Source organism: Symsagittifera roscoffensis, chromosome 4 (genome assembly GCF_963678635.1).
Source record: "Symsagittifera roscoffensis chromosome 4, txSymRosc1.1, whole genome shotgun sequence".
NCBI classification, from domain to species: Eukaryota; Metazoa; Xenacoelomorpha; order Acoela; family Convolutidae; genus Symsagittifera; species Symsagittifera roscoffensis.
Window position 1 is genome coordinate 19,873,506 of NC_087065.1, and position 23,417 is coordinate 19,896,922.

The window sequence follows — 23,417 nt, forward strand, 5'->3', positions numbered from 1 at the left end:
GAAAGTAGACCCAAACATTAAATTTGAGCCACGGACCAATTGATTGTTAGAGCAGCTACCAATACTGTGGCGCCCGTTAAACAGAAACGGCACCCAAGGAGGCAGCCAGACTGGAGAAAAAACAGGATAACAAATAATTGTGTAGGGGCGGCTAAAAAACAGCCAAAGGAGTACAAAAGCTGCTGCAACAAATCAAAAAAAGTACTGGTTTTTCGATTTTTTTGCCTCTGGGAATTGAACAAAAAAAACGGACGAAAACAATTCTAAAACATCTATCGGCCGAAACAACTGAGTGTTCTGGAAATATAACTAAATAACTAATTAGAGATGACTAAGTGACAAGAAGGGGAATTATAAGGTGATCATACAATTGTTATATATTACGAGCTGGTAAATATAATGTACTAATACAGAAACGAAGTTACCGTCAATAAAAACAAAAAAACTACCCAAAATGTAGCGTGACAAATGATTATCAACAACAAACGGGAGACATAAACTTGGCAGAAGAGGGACGAAAACAAAACCTAACATGAAATGATCCTCAAGATAAAAGTAACCGTGCGAAAAAAAAAGTTTTCAAAATTTTGTCAGCTAAAAGCAAAGTAATTCAAAAACGGCTATTTGCCAAACCACTTTGCGAGATTGTGACAACCACAGTTTATGTCTATCAAAAAGAAGACAAATTAGGTGGCAAAAACTGAAGCATACATTGAACCAAAATGAGGTAAGAAGACAACCAACAAATATTTTTTGCCAGAAAAACAAAAACGAATAATCCGATATAATTGTTATTCACATGCCTGTTGATAGAGTTAGTCAAGTATCATTCAAGTTGGAACATGGCTGAATTAAATCTAGATTTGAGAGCTTCAAACAAACTCAGAAAAAAAATCTAAATATTTGGCAACACTTCGAGTCAACATCTAAATATTTGTCAGCCACAAAAAAAAAGTATTTGGGGCACCAATAACAAAACTAGCACCGGTTGATTGAAAAATAGCAAATTCAAAATTGGTGAGTGATAATGGGAAGATGAAAGTTTTTCTTACGTTTTAAATTAAAGTTGGTTACTATGGTTACTTGTTGTTCAATTGAATTTTTTTCTATCTAACTTTGATATTTTTGTTACTTTTTTATATTTCTCAACATTATAATGGATTCAAAATGAATTATAATGCATTTTGTTTTGGCGAGAAAAATGGATTTAAATCCATTTTTAGTCCAATTTTGTTGTCTGCACGTAACATGGGAATCGATTATATTTACAACATTATAGACCACGAAAATCCATTAAAATCGATTTGTTTTCACTTTTCTTAAATGCGGGAAGATGCATCATTGAATTTGATCTTCAGGGATTAGTAGGAATAGCTACTACCCAGAGGATGGAATCAAAGCGTCTTCATTTAATATAATTAAACTTTTTAACACAGTAGGTTTTTCAATATTCTGGTCAAGTTTAAGCTGAAAAAATCTTCATTTCCAAACCAAAAGACGAAGCCGAATCTCTAAACCCAAACTGAAAATGCAAAAAACGACAAGAAACGTTTTCAAAAGAACAAAAAGAGCAGTTAGATAAATGTACCACTGACTGTTTTGCAGATCAACAGTTATATAAAAAAATTCCATATAGCCACGGTAGATGTAAAAGTAAAAAAAAAACATTTAAAAAACATTTAAAAAAAACATGAAAACATCAAATTTCAAAGAAAGTTGAGACACCGGACGAACTTAGCAATAGCTAATGGAGAAAACAAACGTGCAAAAATTTCATTTGGGTGCTGGAAATTTTTGACATAAATCTTCGGGTTGACAGCAAGGCCGACAGATGTTCAAAAAGCATTAAAAACACCGATGAGCAATGCAAAACAAAAAATAATTGAAAAAAAATTTTTCAATTTACCAAATTTTTGTTTTGTTAACTGTGTTTTGGAGAAAAACAAAAAACAAACTGCTGAGCAAAATAAAAATTATTAGAAAACGGTAAAATGAAACGGAATAAAAACAACAGAGAGAGACGCCAAAGAGAATTGAGGGAAAAAAACAGCAAAAAAACAGACTTCTGGAGCGATCAGTCAGTTGAGATTACAAAATATTTCCGGGGGACAAAAAGTGTAAAAACGAATACGGAGAGAGGATTGCGCTGGACCTCTATTTCAGTAATGAGAGGTAAGTGCGTCCTAAGAGGGAAAAAAGAACGCGTAGTCTTTCAGACGTCGGCAAAAAAATCAAAACATACAAGGAGTTGATGAATAATGAGACAGTGGAGGGGATCGAAACTCCATTCAGACCTAGCGAGTTGACAGCAAACTAAAAAAGTGAATAATGAATGAATATTGCAATGAATATTGCAAGGAATATTGAACAACAAGACGACTCTATCACTAAAGCTACAAATTATATCACTAATTACAACGGTCTAGAAGTGTGCGTAAGTTATTTAAAAGGAGGAATTTAAGGCATGTCAAAAAAAGAGATTTCCATTTGTCCGAAAAATTGCAAACCAATTATCTAATATATTGCAAGCCTAAAAGTTTCAAACCTAAGATTGTCGCGAGCCTAAGTTCTAAAACAGCGACATCCGCGCTATCTTATTTGCATGACATATACATGAAATCATTGTGCTCCACTGTTTGACGCAGTCTAATCTATACATACTCTCAAAGGATGAGAAAAAAATCCTATCATCATCAAGATTTGATCAAATTTTTAAAAATTTTGTAAGAATCTGGCAGAAGAAACCAATTAATTGCAATTATCAAGGATTTTTTGTTAAAAAACGAAAAAGACTTCAAGAATACGCAAATAAATTGAGCTAACTATTCTATGTATCCGATAAATAAAGTTAATAACTTGGAGCAGAAGCGAAATTCGCAAAAAAAGTTTCAGTAAACTCACCGTTTTTTACTTTAAATTTGCTCCAGTTAATTGCAATCTGTAAAAAGGCATAAAAATTAGTTCTACGCAAACTTATTCCATAGCAAAATCGTGGGTTACATTTTTGTCCTACAATAGATAATTTATATGCAGTAGGCCTAATGCGAGACTTTATCTGCTTTCTTGTTCAGAATGGCACTAAAGTTAGGCGCACTGAACATTTCCTTAGGACCGCTATCAATTTTGACTTTCAGAATTAACTTGAAACCAACTAGTTTCTTTTTTGCGTTTTATATTTGAGTCCCGGCTTAAAACTGATTGATACAATAAAAAGCTTGGATATTCAGTTGGATGGAATGCAGGATCCCATTTTAAACATGTTCTCTGCGGAGACTTCAATTGACCATTCAAAACTTCAAAGTAAAAGTACAAATGCATGCGAGAATTTTCTGAAAGCTTTCAAATAAATTATCAAAACAAACTAGTAGCGACCGGCCTTTGCAGCAACAAATCAGTAAAAACTCGCATTTGTTAAAAAATTGGATAAATGTGGTGAATTCAATTGTTGCTTTTTGGTTATGGGGCGAGAAACATTGATTACACACCGTTCAACAAAAATTGCTCAAAAAGAAGAGACAGAAAGTGAGTGTCCTGAGTTTTTTTCAAAAATAATTACTGAAAAATAAACTATTTCGTTTCAATTAAAGTTAAAAATTACCGAAAAAAAATCTGGATAAATACTAATGTCAAAATTATAGCAATCAAAAAACGGAAAAGTTATTGTGAAAACTGATAAACAAGAAACAAAAACAATTTTACCAAATCTTTTTTGGAACATGACGCAAAACAAAATACAAGAATTTTTTATTATTTTTGCGAGACATTTCGGGCTAAGGCAAAAACCTTGTTCTATGCTAAGAAAACGTGGAAATATTTATTCAGTTTTTTGCAAACACAGAATTTTTAGCTCAGAGAATTAAGTAGTTTCAACGAAAACACTGGAGGCAATTCCTTCAAAGTTTTTGTCTTTGTGTTTGTAATCTTATGAATTTTTGTTTCTATAACAATGGCGATAAAAAATTATTCTGACAAAACGATTATACAAGTTTTTAGTGTAAACAACTTTCCTTCCGAACTGTCTCAAAAAAGTCATAATAAACCAATTTACACAAATGGAACAATGAAAGAACCTGAAAGCTATGAACCAATATTTTTTTAAATCAGTTTTCAGTAACAATTTTGGAAATTACTCCGAAAAAACATATTTGTAGTCTGAGATAAACCCGATATTTTGACTAAAAAACCAATATGGGCTGCGACCTGTATTGCCGAAAAAATCTGGTCCGCTAAATTGTGTGGAAGACATCCGAAATGACTAGGAAGTGAACCCCAGTATAGGACCTGTGACTTTCAGAGACCTCAAAGAGCTTTTGATCAATGAAAAACTTCCTCAAAATATAAAAAAAAAATTGGACTACCAGCCCTATCTAAGCATTTTGAAAATTGTATATGACAAATAGATCACAGAAAGTCAAAATAGGCTTTTGAATTCGAAACTAAATTTTTTTTTTCGACATTTCACAGGGACCAGCTTTAAGGTCACCACTGTTCACTATAATGACAACTGATTTACCAATGATTAAAATCCCCACGAACATAACTTGATACGCTGAGCATACAGAAGTGGTCATGCAAAAAGATCAAAACCTAAGACAAAACAGTTTAACAAACTTATCAAGATTAGGAAAATTGTTCAATTCCTATAAACTAACTTTGAAAATTGACAGTACAGTAAAATAGTTTTTGATACGGAAGCATTTATATGAGTAGACTTACAAACAAAATGAGGATATCGAAAAAGCCTCAAAACTAAGTGATTAGGAATTCACATGAAGACGAATTCAATTTTCATGATTCAAAACTTGATTTTTTAAAATGTTTTGATTACTTCGCCAAATACATTACGTACTAACAACAGCGTAACTAATTAAAACCTATTTTAATCGCATGAGACCAACACTGGAATTTTACGTCGTAGTATCCGGCACAGCCAATAAAACCTTGCAAAAAAAATTGAATTGAAAAAAAAAATCTGAAAAATTTTATAAAAAACGGCATATCAATCTCAATGAGAACAGAGAATTTAAAAAAATTGCACCGTACCCGCTACCAATAGTTTGAAATAGTGGTAGATTTAATTTCTGATAAATCGGTCGAACGGTTTGAACAAAAAATTGCACCTAATACTTAAAAAGACTAGGTACCTTGGGGGTATGAACTTTTACTGCTCAATTAAGACATCACTTGACTGGGAACCATAATCGATCACGGGAGGTATCTGGCAGGAATTTTATAAGACGATGTAATCCTCTAAATTACCTTCCAAGAATATTGCAAGATCTTGTAAGAAAACATCCTTTGAAGGTTAACTTTTTTTCGGAAAAAACTTTAAAGATATGATGAAAACAGTTTTACTCGCAAAGACAAACTATAGCGTTTGTGTAAAAAGAAACAAAACCAGTAACAATTTGTAACACTTACAAAGTTAAACAAATCAACAAAAAAAATTGTTAAATCATAGTTTGATATTACGATGAACAAATTTTTTTAGCGTAATTATGAGAAAACAGTATTACTCGATAAGCAAATTAGACGTGACCAACAAAAACGAATTTAGACGTTAAATTGTTTTCGCAAAACTAGCATTTGAGACGGAAAAAAAAGCTAACAAAACTTATTGCTTAAAACAACTTTTCATAATTACAAAAATAATATATGATCACATTGCATATCAAAATATTTATCTCAATTGATTTATAAAATGTTAATTTCAAGATTACAAAACGTTTTTGAAATGCATAAATTATACATTTGCGGCATGTGAAAAATGCGGAATGTAAAAATTGCGGCATGTGAAAAGTTGATTTGCAATTACGAAAGCTGAACGAAAGTTAATTGTAGTCGGTAAACAAATTTCAGACACGAACAATACAATTACGTCTAATTTCCCATATTTGTTATTTTGCATCGACGTCTAAATTCGTTTTTGTTGGTCACGTCTAATTTGTTTTTTGTCTAGTTTCCTAGGCCGTGAATTAAATTTAGATTTGAGAGCGTCAAACAAACTCAAAAAAAAATCTAAATATTTGTCATTATAATTTGAGTCAACATCTAAATGTTTGTCAACCACAAAAAAAAAGTATTTGGGGCACCGATAACAAAACTAGCATCGGTTGATTGAAAAATAACAAAGTCAAAATTGCTAACTGATAATGGAAAGACGAGCAAAATACATCATTGAATTTTAGCTTCAGGGATTAGTAGAAATAGCTACTACCCAGAGGATGGAATCAAAAATCTTCATTTATTATGTTTAACTAATAAAGCATATTGCAGTGAAGTAAATGAATCTAAAAAACACAAGACTGCTTGTATCAGTGCAAAGCCCTGAATGTTCCGACTGCTTTTTAAGGTTTATGAGCAGTAATAACATTAAAAAATTTAATGAAATAAAACAAAATGAAAATTTTTTTTTCCTAAAAATTGAAATTTTTTTAATGAAAATCATCCCCTCACACGCCATATAAAGTACAAAAGGATAGATTTTGCTCTTACTCGTTAATAGCGCGAAATATATCGCGCGTTAATTGTCCCAATTAGCGAAAATGGCAACCTTTAGACCCCCGAAACTTTACAAAAAACGATCGTAGGTGAAATATCTTTTCAAATTTGAGCTCAGGACAACACTACCTTTCGAATGAAAAAAAAAATCCGTAAAAAATGGCTAGTTACAAAGTAGAAATTTGTCTGAAGAAAAAAAACCCACCCTGAGCACAACTATTCTGTTATTTTCGTATCGAAAGTCGGAACAATTACTTTCGTATCGAAAGTCGGAACAATAATACAGAACATCCTAATTTTTTTGTAACTCAGTAGGTCTTTCAATATTCTGGTCAGGTTTTAACTGAAAAATTCTTCATTTCCAAACCAAAGGCGAAGCCGAATATCTGAACCCAAACTGGAAAATGCAAAAAAAAGACAATAAACGTTTTCAAAAGAACAAACAGAACAGTTAGATAACGGTACCACTGGCTCCTTTGCAAATCAACCATTTTCCAAAAAAATCCATAGAGCCACGGTAGATGTAAAAACGAAAAGCTGGCAGTTTTTTTTTTAAAAAACATGAAAACTTCAATTTTCAAAGAAAGTTGAGACACTGGATGAACTTAGCAATAGTTAATGGAGAAAACAAACAGGCAAAAATTTCAAATCGGCGCTGAAAAATTTTGAAAGAAGCCTTCGTGTTGACAGCAAGGCCGACAGATGTCAAAAAGCATTAAAAACAACGATGAGCAATGCAAAACAAAAAATAAATGAAAAAAAAAATTCAATTTACCAAATTTTTGTTTTGTTAACTGTGTTTTGGAAACAAAAAACAAACTGCTGAGCAAAATAAAAATTATTAGAAGACGGTACAATCAAACGGAATAAAAACAACAGAGAGAGACGCCAAAGAGAATTGAGGAAAAAAACAGCAAAAAACAGACTTCTGGAGCGATCAGTCAGTTGAGATTACAAAATATTTCCGCGGGACAAAAAGTGTAAAAACGAATACGGAGAGAGGATTGCGCTGAACTTCTATTTCAGTAATGAGAAATAAGTGCGTCCTAAGAAAGAAAAAAGAACGCGTATTCTTTCAGACGTCGGCAAAAAAATCAAAACATACAAGGAGTTGATGAATAATGAGACAGTGGAGGGGATCGAAACTCCATTCAGACCTAGCGAGTTGACAGCAAACTAAAAAAGTGAATAATGAATGAATATTGCAATGAATATTGCAAGGAATATTGAACAACAAGACGACTCTATCACTAAAGCTACAAATTATATCACTAATTACAACGGTCTAGTAGTGTGCGTAAGTTATTTAAAAGGAGGAATTTAAGGCATGTCAAAAAAAGAGATTTCCATTTGTCCGAAAAATTGCAAACCAATTATCTAATATATTGCAAGCCTAAAAGTTTCAAACCTAAGATTGTCGCGAGCCTAAGTTCTAAAACAGCGACATCCGCGCTATCTTATTTGCATGACATATATATGAAATCATTGTGCTCCACTGTTTGACGCAGTCTAATCTATACATACTCTCAAAGGATGAGAAAAAAATCCTATCATCATCAAGATTTGATCAAATTTTTAAAATTTTTGTAAGAATCTGGCAGAAGAAACCGATTAATTGCAATTATTAAGAATTTTTTGTTAAAAAACGAAAAAGACTTCAAGAATACGCAAATAAATTGAGCTAACTATTCTATGTATCCGATAAATAAAGCTAATAACTTGGAGCAGAAGCGAAATTCGCAAAAAAGTTTCAGTAAACTCACCGTATTTTACTTTAAATTTGCTCCAGTTAATTGCAATCTGTAAAAAGGCATAAAAATTAGTTCTACGCAAACTTATTCCATAGCGAAATCGTGGGTTACATTTTTGTCCTACAATAGATAATTTAGATGCAGTAGGCCTAATGCGAGACTTTATCTGCTTTCTTGTTCAGAATGGCACTAAAGTTAGGCGCACTGAATATTTTCTTCAGACCGCTATCAATTTTGACTTTCAGAATTAACTTGAAACCAACTAGTTTCTTTTTTGCGTTTTATATTTGAGTCCCGGCTTAAAACTGATTGATACAATAAAAAGCTTGGATATTCAGTTGGATGGAATGCAGGATCCCATTATAAACATGTTCTCTGCGGAGACTTCAATTGACCATTCAAAACTTCAAAGTAAAAGTACAAATGCATGCGAGAATTTTCTGAAAGCTTTCAAATAAATTATCAAAACAAACTAGTAGCGACCGGCCTTTGCAGCAACAAATCAGTAAAAACTCGCATTTGTTAAAAAATTGGATAAATGTGTTGAATTCAATTGTTGCTTTTTGGTTATGGGGCGAGAAACATTGAGTACACACCGTTCAACAAAAATTGCTCAAAAAAAAGAGACAGAAAGTGAGTGTCCTGAGTTTTTTTCAAAAATAATTACTGAAAAATAAACTATTTCGTTTCAATCAAAGTTTAAAATTACCGAAAAAAAAATCTGGATAAATACTAATGTCAAAACTATAGCATGCAAAAAACGGAAAAGTTATCTAGATTACTTTAAATTAAAGAAGGAAAATCAAAAAGCGAAACTTACAAACACTAGAAATTCATTGTGAAAACTGATAAACAAGAAACAAAAACAATTTTACCAAATCTTTTTTGGAACATGACGCAAAACAAAATACAAGAATTTTTAAATATTTTTGCGAGAAATTTCGGGCTAAGGCAAAAACCTTGTTCTATGCAAAAACCTTGTTCTAGGCAAAATTTTATAAAAAACGGCATATCAATCTCAATGAGAACAGAGAATTTAAAAAAATTGCACCGTACCCGCTACCAATAGTTTGAAATAGTGGTAGATTTAATTTCTGATAAATCGGTTGAACGGTTTGAACAAAAAATTGCACCTAATACTTAAAAAGACTAGGTACCTTGGGGGTATGAACTTTTACTGCTCAATTAAGACATCACTTGACTGGGAACCATAATCGATCACGGGAGGTATCTGGCAGGAATTTTATAAGAAGATGTAATCCTCTAAATTACCTTCCAAGAATATTGCAAGATCTTATAAGAAAACATCCTTTGAAGGTTAACTTTTTTTCGGAAAAACCTTTAAAGATATGATGAAAACAGTTTTACTCGCAAAGACAAACTATAGCGTTTGTGTAAAAAGAAACAAAACCAGTAACAATTTGTAACACTTACAAAGTTAAATAAATCAACAAAAAAAATTGTTAAATCATAGTTTGATATTACGATGAACAAATTTTTTTAGCGTAATTATGAGAAAACAGCAAGAAAAAGTCTTAAGCTGAGTGAATTTTTTTTGATCAACATGTTGACATCAATAACAAAAAAGAAAAATTTAACAACTTGAGTTGCCAAAGTATATGAATTAAGTCAAACAAAAAAAATGTTAATGAAAATTTTACGAAAGCAAAACAATGAGCATTTAAATGAAAAAAAATTTCGGAAACTGGTCAATCTTAGTTTTTATCCGAGCTTGATTTTAAAATTTTTGTGAGCGTAGTCAAATTGGATTCCTATAGTTTTTTCTGGCGCTCACGAAGCCAAATTGAGCAATTTGTGAATTGTAAGTGGATTGCGCAACAATGACGCTCCCCTTTGGTCTTCTTTTGTTTCAGTTCCTTTCATCAATCCAACAATTTTTTTTATGTTTAAAGACTTGTCTCCGGAATCCAGAACAACACGGACACAATTTTTTTTGGGCTATCCAGTTCACAGTTTGGCCTCGTAATTTAAGCTATCGTGCAAGATCTTGCTTGAATGTTGCAAGATTCTTGCAATAAAAAATCATTCTGGCAAGATCTTGCGAAAAATCATCATTTGAAAAAAAGTTCCAAGATCTTGCAAATAACCCTCCTTGATAGATTAAGGCCTATCGGACTTTTTATTGTTTTTGCATATCAACATAATGTAAACTGACAAAAATTTTTCGTGTAATTTCTGCTATAAAACATTTTGTTATAATTATGATGATTATTATGATTATTATGATTATAATTATGAAATTATGGTAGCTGCATAACACTACGAGGCTAAACTGTGCATTCTGTGCGAATCCCACAACAAGCCAAAGTCAGATTTATCGCGAAATCCACAACAAGGTTTTTTTTCTTTAATCTTCTATGCTGTTTTTGATTCCACAAACGAGTAACTTCAGCACTCTTCCGCTCCAGATCGCTCGAAAGATAGGCGAATATGAGTAATCAGAAACAGTATTTGCGGAATACGAAACAGTTTGTGGAACCACAAACAAATCATAAGCCATAAGAAAAGTTAAATTGAGCTATTGCCGAATCCGCAACTGTAATCGGGACCCCTGCACTATGTGCGGAATCCGCAGATTGTTAGGGGAATTTGCAAATTGTAGGTGGAATCAATCAACAAGTTCAGTTTCAATTACTACGTTGATCAGCTACCAGTTATATCACCAAAAGTTCGATCTCAATTCCTGCCGCTAACTTCGATTTCAATTCATGTCAAACATCTAATTAAGGTCCCAATTCCTGATAATCACCCAACTTCTTTGATATCAATTCTTTCAATATCGATTCTTGTTTTTGTTTTGCTCATCAGTCCAACGCATCTTGTTATTGCCGGAGAGCGTGAAGGCTAGTCTACTTTACTAGACAGAACACATGCTCCATGAACCATCTAGATAACAACTACCCCTTAGTTGAGTTTTAAAACAGACAACGTAAGGCAGATTTCTTCTATTACTCATTTTGTATTACTCATCTCATTTTGAGCAAGATCTAACATTTACTTGAGACGAGACAAAAATTTGTTTTTACGCAATTTTGAGTTTTTATGCTTTTCTCAATAAAGAAAAATAAATTTTATCAAATAAGCGTGTTTCGACAACACAACGTAATTTTTTGCCGTGGTGCTCACGAGTTCACTCATAAGAGCAACCTTGCAAAGTAGGATCCCTCCTTGCAAAGTAGTATCATACTTGTACCGACACTTGTAGCGATATGTCTATTTTCTCCCTTTTCAGAAACTTTTCTGAATTCTTCTCTTTCGTTTTTGGTTAATTTTGCCTTCGTTTAATTTCAGGACATCCAGTAGCTAACTCATTAGTCATAATAGCAAAGGTTTAAACGACAATTTAAAAAGTTACTGAATCAATTTTTTTGAATATATATATCGATCATTTAGTATTGCTTTCGTTATGGTGTTTTTAAGACCGGGAAGCCGAGCGGTTAAGGCTTTGGACTGCTAACTAATACGGTCTCCGTGCTTGGGTCCGATACTCTTTTGAATAGTTTTTCAGTAAATACAATTTAGTTTTCGATTTTATCAATCTTAGTTTTTTATATTTATGCTGTCTAAAATGACTATTGTTCTTATAAATTATGTTTTCCACAAAAAGTATAGTAAAATGATAGAATTCCTATTTAAAACATCCAAGTGTCTTTAGAATAAGACATTTGAAGCTCTGCAGTTGTTTGAAAATTATGAACTAGCCATTCAGAAAGATATGGCAACATATTTTTTAACCAATTGTTTTTTTTCGTTTTTTTTTAAACCTTCCCTCTTCCCATTTGCAAAGTTGGATAATTAAAAAATGCCAAAATTGAGCTTTTATGACAAATGATTTAAGCAGAATGCGGTTTATAAATCGTAGAAAAATTGAAGCAAGCAAATTTCTTGATTTTAACAAAAATTATTGTTACAATTACCCATCTCGAATTCCATCTCGTATTACTGATTTTTCACTACTCATCTCAAATACTGCCCTCATGATTTGACTTCTTTCTCCGCCAACTAGATTAGTTTTTAGGGTTGATGAACGCCCACTAACTGACCTAAATCGACAGAATGCTTTGCGTTGTGTTTCTAAACACTCTCAACCCATAAACTCCAAACAATGATTTTACTCGAAATGTGTTTTCACAACTAAGATCCCAAAAATCGCTGGCTGGGATATTTATCCCAAGTACTAAAGGGTGATATCCACCGATTTAATTATCCATTGTTTCGTGAGTTTTCCATGGATTCCGCTGACAATGTTTCCACCGATTTAATTATCCATTGTTTCATGAGTTGTCCATGGATTCCGCTGACAATGTTTAAGTCCTTGATTCTAATTTCCGCATTGCTATAAATAAGAATTCCAGGTCTAGCTTTTAATTGTTCATATGCAAGTCCAGTAAGGAAAAAAAATCTGAAACCACATACAGCTTGCGGAATCTGCTTACATTTGCGGATTCCGCTTTCAAATTTTGCGGATTCCAGTCACATTTGCGAATTCTACTTGCATTTAGCGGAATCCACTTACAGTTGCGGAACCCAGAACAACTACAAATTTTCGCGTGTTGCTGAGTCCGCGACACAACAAATGTGGCGGCAAATGTGGCGGCAAGAAGTCTGACCTCGTAATGAATTAGAAAACAATAACCTTAATAGACTTCAAATAGACTAACTTATTCCTGAGTTGCTTCCTGACAGCGAGTTCAAGTAAAGCTAATTTCGACCATTTCCATTTTGACGGATTCCTCATCTTGGGGGTAAAAAAAAACATTTATCTCAATCAAACGGCAATTTTACTTTCTTTTTACTCTTAAAAGGGTACATAAATCATGAAGACTCGTCCGAGAACTTGTCATTTTTGAAGCCATGTAATTTTAATTCCGCCACATGCAGAGCCAGAATCGTAATCGAAATAATCTCTAATTCACTGGCCTTTCTGCGTTTTCTTCTTTCTTCTTCAGAAAACGGATGGAATGGGAGCACTTAACATTTTCAGTTAAAAGTAGTCAGCTAAAATCCGAACTATTTTGTTTAACTGACTCATTATCCTTGAAAACATTTTAAAATGAGGCAATCTTTTTTTAGCTCTATTAAAGGCCGTCTTAAATTGAAAAATAGTCAAAAAAATACGGCGTGTAGCTTTTTTTCCTTTCGCCCTACAGCTATAATTTTCACGAATAAAATGATTTTTTACATCAACCAATTTTTATGAAAATTGACATGCGAACTAAGTTGGCCACAAAAAACATATTTGTTCCTATAAAAACTACTCGTAGCAGGGGGGGGTCGTGGGTGGACGCTCTCTTTCCTTCAGGAATTCGACCCCTTGCCGACCCCAAGGGTCCCATTTTGGTACTTTTAAGAAATCCATTTTTGGCTGCCCGACCCTTAAGTTTTTCTAAAAGCAAAAACTTTTGTCTAAACACGGTCTACTAGTGTTCTGGGAGCGCTCGGAAACTCAATTTGGTCGACCTACAAAAGGCCGACAAAATTTTCAAAAAAGAAGTTTCTCCCTGAAGAAAATCTTAGATCCACCCCTGATTCGTTACTCTATGAAGTTGATGCTTATGTGAGGTGCGAGAATAGAAAAAGAGCCCGGACTGTAATAGATTATTTTATGACTATAAACTTATGACTACTGTTTGCTAATTTAAAACAAACATGAGGCACTTGTGAGGTTGAGAGGGGGGGTGGAGGGTTTAATAATCTAATAATCCAGCTGCAAAAGTTGACTGGGCTCTTACGTCTAATGAGTCGTTCGGCTGTTGCTGCCCTCACAAGACCAGACCCTGAGCCCTCGTTAGAAGTCCTGTGACTGCTATATCCCCCACCTGACTTTTCAACCTGACTACCCCGCCACGCCTCCTCTCTGCTGGGTTGGGGGCTTCTGTTCTGGTTTTCATTGTTATCGTTGTAATTGTTGTTGTTTGTCAAGTTGGATTGGGCTGTTACGTTTCTTGTTGGACCATCAAATTTTTTATATGACTGTTTCACGCAATACCAATTGGATAGGTTATCCTAGCTTTTTCAACAAAATTTGTAAGAGTTGGAACAGTTTTAATGATTTTTTTTTTTAAATTGAAGCAAGCGTACATGAGCTCAAGAAATTAGAAAAAAACGCCGTTTCTTCAGCTCTCTGGTTTTTTAACATAGTTTTTTGATTCTCGAGAAGCTTTCATGGCTAACAGTTTCGCCATAAGACTAACGTATCCTGGAAAAGCAGAATGAATTGATATTTTCAATGCCAGTTATAAAAAAAATTGCACCTAAGAAAAAAGTCAAACAGCTATCTCAATTATGGTTCATTTTTCATTCAGTGAATAAAATTAATTCCTTGATTGAATTTGAATGAACCTAATTTGAGCTTTTTTCCCTTAAACCAATCCCCTCTACCCCACCTGCGATATTTACCATCGATTTTTCACTCACTTTGTCCGGTTGTTACAAAAAGTGGCAGGATTGTTTCTCTAATTAGGCTATGACAAACATAGTTGGTCTTCATATCCAACCTTCTCATCAAAACTCCTAATTACACCATAAAATTGGTGCATATGTGAGGTGGGGCGAGGAAAAAAGAGTCCGCTTTTGATGCCATAAGTCTTGTCATTTCTTTTTATAAAACTGCTTTTCTTTTAGTTTCAGGTATTTTGAACTACCACGAGATTTAAGTATCAAAAAAAACTTGACTGCAAGAAGATCAAAACTGTTTTTTTTTTAAAAAGACTCTATTTTTAAAATCTTTTTTTAAAATCTCTCTACATAAATGGTGAACCAGCAGCCCCCTGCGTGAAAATACAACCAGATAAAAAAAACTAAGTGGAATTGGAAAAAGTTGGTTATTGGTCTAAAAAGAGTCCTATTGAAGACTGGTGGTGAGAATGGACGTTGAATATGTTTCGCATCATGGCATCCTGTTGAGCTGCTAGGATACTCCCCCCATCCAGACTATCCACCCTGTAGTGACCCCTCCTTCCTGTGTAATAGTTCTCAGAACTGGAGGGGATGTTTCTGCGAATCAAAATAATCCGATCTTATCAGTCCTTTGTCGTCTTTAAGTTTTTCGCACCAGCTTTTCTTACTTTTTTGATTGCACCCAGCTTTAAAAAATCATCACATTTTGAAGCTTTTGGCTTCCTCTAACAAATAGCTTAAGGGAAATGCATCGGCAAGAATATATTACTTGTCAATAGAGGGTAGATTGTATGAACATAATTTTGTAAGAGGAGTCAAGAAAAAAACAAGACTGCTGGATCAAAGGAGACGCCTTGAATTTTTTACTGCCGTTTAAAGTGTTCAATTCAGGGGCGGATTTAGGAAGGGGGCGGGGGGGGGGGGGGGGGCGGACGCCCCCCCCCCCCTCAGGGATTCGACCCCCTGCCGACCCAAAGGGTCCCCCCTTTGATACTTTTTAAGAAATCCATTTTTGGCCGACCGACCCTAAAAATTTTCTAAAGGCGCCTTGGGCGCCAATATATACTAATTTTGAGGGGGGAGCGCGCGCCAAAAAACGCAATTTTTCGGTCAAAATTTTCCAAAAAGTGCCTAAAAACGCCTTTTTTGACCTGTTTTTTTTTTCAATATTTTGCATGCGGCGCAAAAAATTTGGCCAAAATAGGGACAAAAACGTGCTTTGGGAGAGCTCGAAAAATCAATTTGGTCGACCTTAAAAAAAAAAAAGGTCGTCCAAATTTTCGAAATTTTTTTGAAAATCCGCCCTCCCCCCTCGAGAAAATCCTAGATCCGCCCCTGGTTCAATTTGAAAGAAAAAAAACAACCAACAAAAAACATTTTCGACAGAAAAACAATAATAAAATTGTTTCTACACCCTATTTACAACTACAGGCAATATATTTTATAATATCATTCAAAAGGTATTGTTGTTTTAGGCTTAATTTTGAAAAAATATTTCACCTATGATCATTTTTTGTAAAGTTATGGAATTTAAAGATTGGAATGTCGGCCAATTTGGGACAAATAACGGGCGATATATTTCGCGCAGTTAACGCGAAAGCGAAGATTTAAAACGTCTTAGAAATCGTTCCAAATTGAGTGAAGGAAGCTTATTTGGCATAATTGATTTGTTACTAGGAGGAAAAACTATCACTTTGTACTTTATCTGGCGTGTGCGAAGAAGATTTCCACAAAAATCTGCAATTAAAAAAAAGAGAATTCGATTTATTTTATTATATATAACTTGTTTACGTTATTACTGATCCATAGACCCTAAAAGCCAGTCAGAACATTCAGGTCTTTGCCGTGATACGAGCAGTCTTGTTGTAGTTTATTTTAGCGGGTGGGGTAATAAGTCGAAAACAATTCTTTCTTCACTAGTAACTTGTCAATTTTGCAACCAATTTTTTCTGAAATTCGTTTCAAGTTGCAGTATAAAAATTCTGACCTTCGCCCTGATATACAAGCAGTCTTGTTGAATCTACTCTAGACTTTTCTGAGATCTTTGTTTTATAGTGAAACATACTGTCTTCTTTTTATTTTGTGGAATCCGCAGCAGTACACGGAGTTCACGAACAACTTGTGATGGAAACCAATACATACTTTAACCCCCAATAAGACACTAAAAAATACAAAACACCGTTCACAAAACTTCTTTTTTCAAAAACGCGAATCTAGAAGCCCTATAAGACTTTTCAAACTTGACTAGTGAAAAGTTTTTGAATGAAGTCAAGGTGATCAAAATACAAAAAAAATCATTTCATTAGCTTTGAATTTTTTTGCAAGTAAGAAAATTATGTAGTGGAGCGTTTTTTAAACTCTTAAACTGAGTTTCAACATACTTTTCAAACTAAAAATATGAAATTCATATTAAACTAAATTTAGAATTCTTTATCAAAAATTAATCCTAAATGCATATCTTACACTAGACCTAAGACATTTACGTATCAGAACAGAAAAACATTTTTGTTATTAAATCATACAGGGGCGGATTTAGGGGGGGGGGAGCGGACGCCTCTTCCCCTCAGGGGTTCGAGCCCCTGCCGACCCAAAGGGTCCCCCCTTTGATACTTTTTCAGAAATCCTTTTTTGGCCGACCGACCCTAAATTTTTTCTAAAGGCGCCTTGGGCGCCAACATATACTAACTTTCAGGGGGAGCGCGCGCCAAAAAAAAAGCGATTTTTTTTGTCAACATTTTTCAAAAAGTGCCCAAAAACGGCTTTTTTGACTATTTTTTCAAAAATTTGCCTGCGGCGCAGAAAACTTTGCCAAAATAGGGGCAAAACAGTGCTTTGCGAGAGCTCGAAAAATCAATTTGATCGACCTAAAAAAAAAGGTCGTCAAAATTTTCGAATTTTTTTTGAAAATCCGCCCCCCCCCCATCGAGAAAATCCTAGATCCGCCCCTGAACTCATAATTACAGCCAAGAAATTGGAGATAAATTGAAGATTTAAAAATCTAAATCAGATTCCAAAAAACTTTATATTAAAATTTTCCCTTCAAATAAAGAAATGTGAGTCCTTATATAGAAAACTAGAGCAAAGCAGTTTTTCAATTAATACGAAATAAAACGAAATCTAAATACATAAAAATCACATCCTACAGGCGTACGGATAAGAGGTAGATTAAATGTAGATTTAGTAACCTGAAAAGTGAAAATGCCTTTCTTCAACAACTTGTCTGACATCTTGCAATGCTTGAGGTAGAAGCAAAGAATTATTTCTTCATTTACAATAAGTTAGACAAAAAACATTTGTAGAACGAGCTGTCTGGAAAAAATGAACTTTCCTCTGAACTTTTATTCTCGATGTTGTTTGTTTTCTAACACTTTTTGACAGTCTTTCTCGGAGCACAAACAATATTGGCCTCAGATCTCAGAATTTTCATCTAACAAAGTTTTCAATTGCAAGTTTTTCATTTGTTTTTTCATATCCCAATTTTTAGTTCATTACTTGATTAACGACTTTTTAAATATATAAAGGTTTCAAAACAAACATTATAACTAACTTGCTTGCGTTTCATTTGCAAAGTCAATGAAATAAAAATCATTTAAAAAAAAACTTCTCAGAAAAAATAAGAAAGATCAAAACAAATGATTTTCTAAACAAGAATAGTTTTTATGCCAGATCAATTCGTTGCATATTGTGGGCATCAAAAAAAATTAAACCACCAATCAAAGTACGGAAAAACTAAACCAATAAATTTGGACTTTTCAATTTAAGCTTGAGACTTGAACATCTTATGGATGGTGTGAAAAACTTGTATCAAAAACTGGTTGTTAGAAATCAAACAAGAGGAGCTGAGCCATCCGAGCCCGACACTTTTTCTTCCAATTTCAGAGAAAAGTCAAAAGTGTGATAAAACTATCACAAAATATGAATCATAAATAAATCACATAAATGAATTTCCGAGAACGATAAGTTTTTGTATGATAATTTTTGTGCACCCCGTTCTCTCCATTTAACCCAATAAAGCTCAAAATTGAGACAGCTTTTTTGAATTTTTTTTTTAAATGATCAAAAAAACCTCTTCCAAGGAAAAATGGACGTAACAATTTGAATAGGAAATCTTGCTGCTGCCTTTTTTTTCATTGAACACAAAAGCTCACATTTGGGGGGTAGATTTTGAGAAAAGATAGAAAGTTTTTTAAAGCGTTTAAAAAATTAGAAAATTGACTTTTCCGAGGACGATAACTTTTTATTTAAAAAAGGGGGCTTCCAACAACGTCTTCTCTCCATTGAATCTAAAATCTCAGAATTGATAAGGCTATTTTTGAGAAAAATCAAAAAGTTTCAAAAAACAAAAAATTGAAAATTTGAACTTTAGGGGTGCCATAACTTTTTTTGTGCAAAAAAACGGTGTAAGCGCTTGTTTGGGAAAAACTGAAAAAAGATTAAAAAGTTCCCCACAGGGTGTTTCGAAAACTCTAGAAAGGGAGGTATCGTACAAAGAGACTAGGCACACAGGGCAGTGGGAGGTCTTTCCGCTGGTAACACTTTTTTAAGCACTCGACAAATTATTTTTTGACTTTTGAAAAAACTATAATTTTGAGAAAAAAAAGACGAAAACAAGTCCCATACTTTTTCATGATACCTGCTTTCAACAACCTGGAATCTTTTAGTGACAAAAATTTTTGTTATAATTCTACCCGTACTTCTACTGCTACAAAAATATTATTTACTACAATCAAATCGGCACCTCGGATGCTGAAATAGTTCAACAACACCATCAGTCATTGAACGCCAGCAGTACATTGAGCGTTCTTCAGTGACAAATTTCAGTGTAGTATAACTGTCCAAAGTTTTTAAAAGTTCATACCTGTGATGAAAACTTAAAAAGAAATTTTTTTGAAACACCCACCTTGGTTTGGTATTTTTACCTATTTTATCAAAAAAATTAGCGTCCTAAATGCCGAAACAAAATTTCATATACTATACCTGTTTAAATGGTTAAAAAAGTTTTCGTCAAAAAGCGTTAGTTGACGACTATACAAGGAAAATTACAATCATACCGTTTCACTTATGGAGACTATAGAAAAAGACTGCATATCAAAATTCACATCTAATAAAGTTTTCATTTGCATGTTTTTCATTTGTTTTTTTTTATCCCAGTTTTCAGCTCATTACGTGATTAATGACTTTTTAAATATATAAACGTTCCAAAATAATAATTTTAACTAACTTGCTTGCGTTTCATTAGTAAAGTGAACTAAATAACATTAATTCAAATAAATTAACTTCTTAGAAAGAATAAAAATGATCAAATTAAATGATTATTTGAATCAGAATAGTTTTTATGCCTGATCAATTCGTTGCATATTGTGGGCACCAACAAAATTCAAAGCACCGATCAAAGTACGGAAAAATTAAAATCAAAAAATTTGGACTTTCCAATTTAAGCTTGAGACATGAACACCTTATGGATGGTGTGAAAAATGTGCATCAAACACTGGGTGTTAGGAAGCAAACAAGAGGAGCTAAACCATCCGAGCCCGACACTGTTCCTTCCAATTTCCGAGAAAAGTCAAAGGTGTGATAAAACTGTCACAAAATGTGAATCGTAAATAAATCACAAATATAAATTTCCGAGAACGATAACTTTTTGTAGGATAAATTTTGTGCACCCCGTTCTCTCTATTAAACTCAACAAAGCGGAAAATTGAGAGTCCTTTTTTATGAGAAAAGACCAAAAACTTTAAAAAATGCTCAAAAAACAATTTTCTTCTAAGGAAATTTGGACGTAAAATTTTAAGTAGGTAATCTTGCTGCTATTTTTTATTTTCATTGAACTCAAACGCTGACTGTTAGCGGGTAGATTTTGACAGAAGATGAAAATTTTTTTAAAGCGTTCAAAAAATTACCAATGTGAATTTTCCGAGAACGATAACTTTTTTTTAAAAAAGGGGGCTTCCAACAACGTCTTCTCTTCATTGAATCTAAAATCTCAGATTTGATAGAGCCATTTTTGAGAAAAAATCAAAAAAGTTTCAATAAACAAAAAATTTAAAACTTGAACTTTAGGGGTTCCATAACTTTTTTTGTGCAAAAAAAATCGGTGTGAGCGCTTGTTTGGGAAAAACTGAAAAAAGATCAAAAAGTTTTCCACAGGGTATTTCGAAAGCTGTAGAAAGGGAGGTATCGTACAAAGAGACTAGGCACACAGGGCAGTGGGAGGTTTTTCCGCTGGTAACACTTTTTTTTAAAAACTCGACAGAATATTTTTTGACTTTTTGAAAAACTATAATTTTGAGAAAAAAAAGACAAAAACATGTCCCATACTTTTTCATGATACCTGTTTTCATCAAATTGGAACCTATTTGTGACGAAAATTCTTGCTATAGTTCTACCCGTACTTCTACTGCTACAAAAATATTATTGACTACAATCAAATCGGCACTTCGGATGCTGGAATAGTTCAACGACACCATCAGTCTTCGAAGGCCAGCAGTACATTCAAGGCACGCATAGTTTTTAAATTTCAGATTTTGTTTTTGAAGCACCCGCCTTGAGTTGGTACCTTGAGTTGGTAGCGTCTTAAATACCTAAATAATAATTCAAATATTAGAATTGTATAAATATTTTAAAAAAACTTGCAAGTTTTTTATTTGTTTTTTTTTCATATCCCAGTTTTCAGCTCATTACTTGATTAATGACTTTTTAAATATATAAACGTTCAAAGTAATCATTATAACTAACTTGCTTGCGCTTCATTTGTAAACTGAACTAAATAATAATCATTTAAATAAAGTAATTTATTAGAAAGAATAAGAATGATCAAAACAAATGATTACTTAAATCAGAATAATTTTTATGCCAGATCAATTCGTTGCATAATGTGGGCATCAATAAAATTTAAAGCACCGATCAAAGTACGGAAAACTAAAATCAATAAATTTGGATTTTTCAATTTTAAGCTTGAGATATGAAAATCTTATGGATGATGTAAAAAATTTGCATCGAAAACTGGTTGTTAGAAAGCAAACAGGAGGAACTAAACCATCCGAGCCCGACACTGATTTTTTGAAAAAATATGATTTTGAAAAAAGATGAAAACATATCCCATAAATTTTCATGATACCTGCTTTCATCAAACTGGAATCTATTTGTGACAAAAATTTTTGCTGTATTTCTACCGGTACTCATACTGCAACACAAATATTTTGTACTACAATCAAATCGGCACTTCGGATGCTGAAATAGTTCAACAACCCCATCAGTCTTTGAACGCCAGCAGTACATTCAAGGCACGCATAGTTTTTAATTTTCAGAAGAAATTTTTTTGAAGCTCTCGCCTTGAGTTGGTATTATTAATTATTTTATCAAAAAAATTAGCGTCTTAAATTCCGAAACAATTCAAATATTAGAAGTGTAAAATAGGTATAAAAAATTTTCTCGTCAAAAAAAGGGTAGTTTTCGTCAAAAGGAAAATTACTTCATACAGTTTCATTTATGGAGACTATAGAAAAAAAATGCTTATCAGACGACTACCATAGTATTCTTGTAATAATAATTGCTACCATTGTATAATAAGCGTTTTTTTTACCATTTTCTTCAAAAATTTCTCTCAAACTAATTTAAAACTCAAATATTACAACTATAAGACAATTCTTGGTAACATGGGAATTTTCGTTTCTGAAAGAGTTTCTATTGAACAAAAAAACTTCTCATACAGTTTTGGCATATGAGAATGGTATGATAAGCATTTTTGTCAACCCGGATAGTCTTAAGGTCAAACTTAAAATGTTGTCTTTACAGTGTCAACTTTTTGTTAAGTTATGGGGTTTTTTAAATGACATAAGGGGCTATTTAACCCGGCTATGGAAACATTCTAACTCATTTGAGGCTATTTGGTCTTTTCAATAAACTTCTAAATGCTAAACTAGCATTTTCAATTACCATTACCATTTTTTTGTGAAAACGCATCAATTTAATAAAACTATCAAAAAACCTCAAAGCCTTAGCCCTGATACTTGTATTTCTTTGTTTCCATTTTGTTGCAGACGAGCTAAAAGTTGAAAGGGCGGTCGTCGGCAAAATTATAACCGTCCTTTGATCCGGGTTAGTACACTTTCCGTTTGCTCTTAATTTTTAACCTCGAAATCAATACGCCCCCTAGCAATAAAAGACAAAGGCACTCTTTTGCCTAAACAATTAATTTTATCCCTCTGCAAAATGAAAAAGACTGTCCCTTTCTTTTCATTCAAGTAATTGAAGATAACTCATCTTTACTGGCGTCTTTAACTTTCAACCTTTTTCCATACTCCTTAAGGCTATTCGAAGGATGGAATTTAGAATTTATTGTCAAAAATGTTTTGTTTTGGTCTTTTGTGCCTCGCTATGAAAAGAATTTCTAAAGAAATTAGACAACCATCCTGGCGCGAAAATTTAAGCTCTTAGACAAAAGACAGACTGAGTGCCTCTTTTTTGCTTTCGTGAAACAACATGTTTTTTTACCAAATACTGAAAAAAAAATGAACATAAGGTTTGTGAAACAAATGAATTCGGTATTTTGTCTCAACATAACCTTTAATGCTTTTCGTATAGTTTGTGTTCCGATTGATCATTAATTGGTCGGAAAAAAATTTTGTAATAGAAAGAACTTGATAAATCACAAATTCCGAAGTTTTTAATTATCCTCCCTCAACAGCCACGCCACTCTAAAAAAATAAAGTGCGTTAAGATTTGAGTCGTACATGGGGATTAAGC

General features: G+C 33.2%; 1 protein-coding gene across 2 annotated transcripts in view; it reads right to left on the reverse strand.

Annotated features, from left to right (window-relative positions):
• Positions 1-23,417, reverse strand: part of LOC134845223 (cilia- and flagella-associated protein 43-like) — a 306,846-nt gene that overhangs the window by 190,438 nt on the left and 92,991 nt on the right. The gene's annotated exons all lie outside the window — the stretch shown is intronic.